At 33.5% G+C, this 6,158-nt stretch overlaps 1 long non-coding RNA gene across 1 annotated transcript; it reads left to right on the top strand.

The window, feature by feature from the left end:
• The first annotated feature begins 4,104 nt into the window (after positions 1 to 4,104).
• On the top strand, positions 4,105 to 5,625 carry LOC130994694 (uncharacterized). Its single transcript, XR_009091884.1, has 2 exons — positions 4,105 to 4,197; positions 4,231 to 5,625. It is a non-coding gene; the product is annotated as an uncharacterized LOC130994694 (long non-coding RNA).
• Positions 5,626 to 6,158: the final 533 nt, after the last annotated feature.

The following is a 6,158-nucleotide window of genomic DNA, read 5'->3' as shown; positions in this document are numbered from 1 at the left end:
TTGTTTGTTTGATTTTTTGATTTAAGGTCATTAAGCCTTATATAGAAGGTGATCTCTTAAATGTGAACAAACTAGAGCTCAAAATTGAGAGGGGCGTGGCGTTGCAGTACCTCTTAACTAGTGCTAATTGTTGACTCCTTCTTAGTTTTGTAATATAAGTCGAATCACATTATGTTATTTTAATCAATACATGTGATTAATTTAATTATCTCATATATTTTAGATAACTAAATATAGAAAGAATTCAACCAAATGGTCAAAGAATATTAGTAGTAATTAACTGCAACGCCGCGGCGCCTATTCTATTTTGGAACTATAATTTCTCTACATGATTTAGAAGATTCTTGTTGATTGTTAGCAACTTAGTATTCTATTATGTTGTTATCTATGAACTAGAATATGTAAAATGATAGATCAGTTTGATCATACTTTGTTGCTATCTATGCAACGCATGTGATTATACATCAGATATGCAAAAATATATATGATGACAATTAATATACTCATAATTTTGTGTAAATTGCATAGAAAAATTGGCTTATAGAAATCTTGGACTTAAAACTTTAGAAACATTGATGCATGAAGACACGGGAAGTTATTAAACAATCAATTAATCATTTTGGGCCCTAATTCATGGGCCAACATAACTTGTTTTGGGCCTTGTAAGAAAGGAAGTGGAATATGAATTACTTGGGCCCATTAAATTTGAAGATGAACAAGAAAAGGAAGATTTCAGTAAAGCTTTCTCTTATGTGGATTCTCTTGTATTATTTGTGAACTATTATACATAATGAAATTTATTCAGAATTCATCTTCAAATGGTGCTTGTAAACTTCCCATAATAAGTAGAACTGCTCTCTCTCTCTCTCTCTCTCTCACACACACACACACACACACACACACACACACACATTGAAGAATGGCCATTGAATGAGCTTCACTTTCAATGGCATTAGGCAGCCAAAATGGAATAAACCTATCTCACTTTATCCACCACTCTTACACTGTGCTGTATGACTCACCTCTTGTTCATTCCACCAAAATATCTACCTTTTTAATTAGGTCTCAAATTTTAAAAAATATGGAGAATGTTTTTTTAGGGTCATCACTTTCCTACATTTAATACAACTATATTATTTTCTCTTTCAAGAAATTTCGTTCCTCAATTATATTGTTGACCTTTTCATGGTATTCCCCCATCTAGTTTTGATGGAATCCAAATAACTTTTTTATTAATCGTAACTCAGATACTAAGTACAAGCATATACTTGAAAGTTGAAACCTAACAAGAATTGTACAAAATTAATTAATCTAATATACTAATACACCCATCAGCATGAACTCGACCGGTATGCGATATTTTGATAGTTTATTGCTAATTGTGGTTAGATGGATATAATGCAAAATTAATTATATTTCCCGCATGAATTAATTAAATAGTTGATGTACAAAGTAAGATAGTCAAACATTATTTATATTTGTAATTAGCTCGTGAGATGTAATGAGAGCCATGTGAGGTAGAAAAGTAGGTTATTGACCTTTCTATTTTGGCTTCTGCACTTGTGTAAGGAAGCATATATAATTCATGTGGGATATTATATGCAAATTTAGAGAAATTTGATTGAAGTTTGATTGTGATTGATGCTTATCTTTTATGAAAAGGTTGATGCTTTTGTCACAAAAAAAAAAAAAACAAGTGTTGAACTTGTATTTGCCGTTGTTTTTTTATAATTTTGATCATTTAAAAGTCAATGACCTTTCCAATTCTGCTGGAATTTCAATGTCTAGTGTTTTATTTCTGTATTTTGATTAAGTAAGCTATTTAGTACTCCCTTCATTCCATCTGAAATGTCTCATTTTTTATTTTTAATTCAATTTAAAATAACTCAACCTAAAAAAAAATCCTTAATTTTAAATTGTCTCATTTGAAATATCTCACTTTACACTTTTATCATACAATTCTTAATCTTTGTGCTTTTTTTTTTGAGACATTTTAAATAAAATGGAGGAAATAACAATGTAGTTATGTTTAGCTCCATTAATGCAATTAACCCTCCCAATTCTCAAATGTCCACATAAGTAATTCAAACATGGAACTTCTGGTAACAAAAGTAAATTATCATTTAATCAGTTCCTATAAAAAATAATTAAAATAAAATGTTACTTCCTCCGTCCACAAATTCGTGTCTTAAGGGAAGGGGGGACGGGTTTTAAGCAAAATTGTATTTATTTATTTGTTGAGTGGAGAAGGAAATCCACAATTAATAAGTATAGTTGACTAATGACATTTTTTAAGATTAAAAGTGATGGGTCCCTCAATGACATATGTGTAAATAAATGTAAAATGTAAGGGTAGTAATTAAGAAAATAATTACTAAAAATAAGTAGGATACGAATTGATGAACGAACCAAAATGCTAAATTAGAATACGAATTAGTGGACGGATCGGATGGAATACTTCTTACAACCCATTTAGGAATTTAACCTAGAAGTTGAACCTTTTTTGCCTAATGCCATAAACACATAGGACACATCGAATACGATCATATTTATAACATTAAATATCATTAGATAATGCACATGTCACTGTTTTAATGCTCATTCAGTAGATAATACTTCTTCGCATACATACGGTACATTAGTTATTAGTTTACTTAAATCGTACATTATTCATAACAATCTAATAGTTTGTAGAATGACAATCTTACAAACCTTCATCAATACACATTAATTATTAATTTACTTAAATTATACATCTAGGATTCGTTGCTATCCATAATAAGTGTGTGATAGATATCTATAACACCATAATATGTTGTTTGTTTTATAAATTAAAGCTCTTTATAAATTCATAACTCGTTATCTATTATTCATGTTTTTTAGATTTTATATCACTCACATCTCAGTTAAAAATATTATACATTGTCATATACCACGTAACTGAGAGTCCTTAAAATAACATCTAGTAGATAGCAGAATGAAAATGATTGTCTTCGAAAACTACTTACCTTGACCAAAGTCCGATACAATCACATGCATTTGGTGGGTAGGGAATCGGATTCGGATCCTTCGGCAGATTCTGGATTATTACTCTTACTTAGCCTTATCCCAACAAACAAAACCCAAAAAATCAGCATCGACCCGTTACTGTGACCCGTCGACCCGACCCGATGGATCGGCCCAATCCCCTTCCGCCATTTCCGCAGCCACACGCTCCATCAACACGTGTCAATCCAATTCTATGCCGTCAGCAGCCACGCGCGAAGAAAAACGCCCAACCCCCGCTTGGGGGTTCCCTCCAGTTGCTTTCCTCCAGTTACGTCATTTTAGAACTGAAGCCGCCTTTCCCCTTAGCTTAGGACACCGCTCTTCAAATTGTGAAATTGAATGGTTGTTTGGAGTATCTAATAGGGAACTTATTATTAATTGAAACGTGTTCGTATCAAGGCCACACCTAAACACATGTGATTTAACTAAATCTGGAAAATTGTTGGGCTAGTTATGAAGATAACGTGGATAAATTTTACTACTATTTTTTTGTACTATATTTGTCCATATTTTATTATTCCTTCCCTCCATGCAAAAAATTATCACAATTTTTTTTTATTAGTACATAAAAAATTTATCACTTATATTTTATAATTATAAAGTTCACACAATTATACTCACATTTAAAGTGAGACTCTTAATGCATTAACAATTTCATTCAAGTTTTATTAAAACTCATGTCATCCATAATGTGACACAATTTTTTTGTGAACAGAAAAAATAGTACTCCCCCGTCCCATTATGCTTGTCCCATTTTTTTGGACACGATTATTAAAAAGAGTATGATTAGTATAGTAAAAATGTATAAAGGTGTGGGGCCATATTATTTGTAGTGTAAAATTATTATCAAATATAGAAACAAGACAAGATCAATGAGACAACCTTAAAAGAAAAACATGACAAAATTAATAGGACGGAGGGAGTAGTATATATATATATATATATATATATATATATATATATATATACTTTTACACATATAAAGAAAATCTTTTTCATATACATAAAAAATCAAATTATGTATATTATTTTTACATGTCTCCTTATTTGTGAAAGATATTATGGACTAGATTAGGATATATTTGATATATTCTAATACTAAGTAAGACAGTTCAAGTGTGAATTCCTTAGTCGTAATTGTTGACTCAAGTGTGAATTCCTTAGTCGTAATTGTTGACTAAGGAAGACAAGACAATTTAGAATTGTCTTCTTCGCTTATAAATAAGGGAGCTTGGTCTTACGAATCGATATATGAAAATATACGAAAACATTAGAAGAGAAAACACCTAGAGAGTACTATGGTTTCAATCAGAGATTTCCTAGCTGTCGAAGATTGAAACATGCATTGGGAATTGTTCCTGCATCGAATCGACATGCACGTGGATACCTCTAGTGATGGATTCAATTCGCGGGAATCGAGACACACGTTTACTACACAACGAGTAAGTTAATTTTATTGTTGTGTACGTTTGTAATCTCTACACATGAATCAATTGTAAATCTAGATCTAATCCTTGAATGTATATTCCGCTGCGTATCATTGGATGATGTCAAGGACAACCAACAGTGGTATCAGAGCCCAGGGCTCGATTTACAATTGCTATTGTGTTCTAATTGATTATGGGTTAATGAAATTAGATTTTAGAAATCTGATTTTGAAGTATGAATTTAGAATCGAATAATTCATTGAATTGGGATTGTTTTTCTTATGTTGCTGAGCAACGAAGAACATGTATTGGAATTAGAAATTTTCGAAATTTGATTTTGAGAATTGGTTTTCTGAATTTGGGTGAGAATTGCTGGGCATTCGAACCTATCGCTGGATCTGAGTCAACCTCCGCTGGAGGCGGTGACAGGCGGCTCGGGGCTCGCTGTTGTACTGCTCCCGACCGTCTTCCGCCGCGGGCGTTGCATCGCGGCTTCGAGCCGGCGTGCTTCTGTCCCTTCGAAACTGTTTCCCACCGCAAAAGCTTGAACGCCGGAGTGGTGCGGAAATGGTGGTTGAATGGCGAGCGGCGCGCGACGGGAGTACCACTGCCGGTGGAGTTCTTGCGCGGCGGAACTGCTCTGTTGCGGTAAGAACTCCGCTGCTTCCTCCGCTGAAAAGGCGCTTCCCTCCGACGCGGCTTCGAGCCGCTACCGGCGTGGAGAACTCGCACGGTCGGATCTGCAGAGGGCCGGCGACGACACCGCCTCGAAGCGGGGGCGAGGAGTTTATAGTCCTTCGCGATTCGCGTCAACGACCGGTGAGGGGCGTGCGACGCCACGTTTGACGTGGCCACTTCGCACGGCGTGACGTCTGGAGACGTCGCGAACCTCCTCCGACGTGGTTCCGGCCACCGGCGAGAGAAGCGATAGCAGCGGCGGCTGCAATCTGTGGAAGACAGCAAACCCTAACTGGGGTCTTGGGCTGGGCTGCAGATGTTTGGGCCTTGGGCTAGGCTTGTCAGCTCTATTAGTTGGGCTGCTACTGAATGGCTTAAGCTGGGTCTGCGAAATTTATTTAATTACAGCCCATCAAAGGTTGTAACAGTTTTATTATAAATAAATAAAAATCTGTTATTAATTTAGAATTAATAATATTATTCCCAATTTCAGAATTAAGTTTATTAATTAGATTAATAAATCTTGATTACTATTATTTTAGAAATAATAATAATCATTGTGTGTTTATATTAATTTGGAATTAATATAAATTAATTAGATTAATGAATTTTATTTAGTATTATTATTTTGAAATAATAATATTGAATGTATATTTATATTAATTTGGAATTGATATAAATTGACTAATTCATTAATTTGATTTATAAATCATGAATTATTATTATTGAAATAATAATATTTGATGAGTTTTTATATTAATTTTGAATTAATATATGAAATTATTATTTTTGAAATAATAATGTTGTATTAATTTGGAATTAATACAAATTGATTAACCCATATTTTAATTGGAGAATAAAATTTTAATTGGATTAAGGAATTTTATTCGTAGAGATTCTATGTTGTTTTGTGATAAGCATGCTATTTGATTTTATGCTTATTATTTAACTATAGTAGTTAGAGACCGCTTTAATGCTTGGGTAGGCGGCGCCCTGTATATGTAG

Source organism: Salvia miltiorrhiza, chromosome 1 (assembly GCF_028751815.1).
Source record: "Salvia miltiorrhiza cultivar Shanhuang (shh) chromosome 1, IMPLAD_Smil_shh, whole genome shotgun sequence".
NCBI classification, from domain to species: Eukaryota; Viridiplantae; Streptophyta; class Magnoliopsida; order Lamiales; family Lamiaceae; genus Salvia; species Salvia miltiorrhiza.
This window is presented reverse-complemented; position numbering and strand designations above follow the sequence as displayed.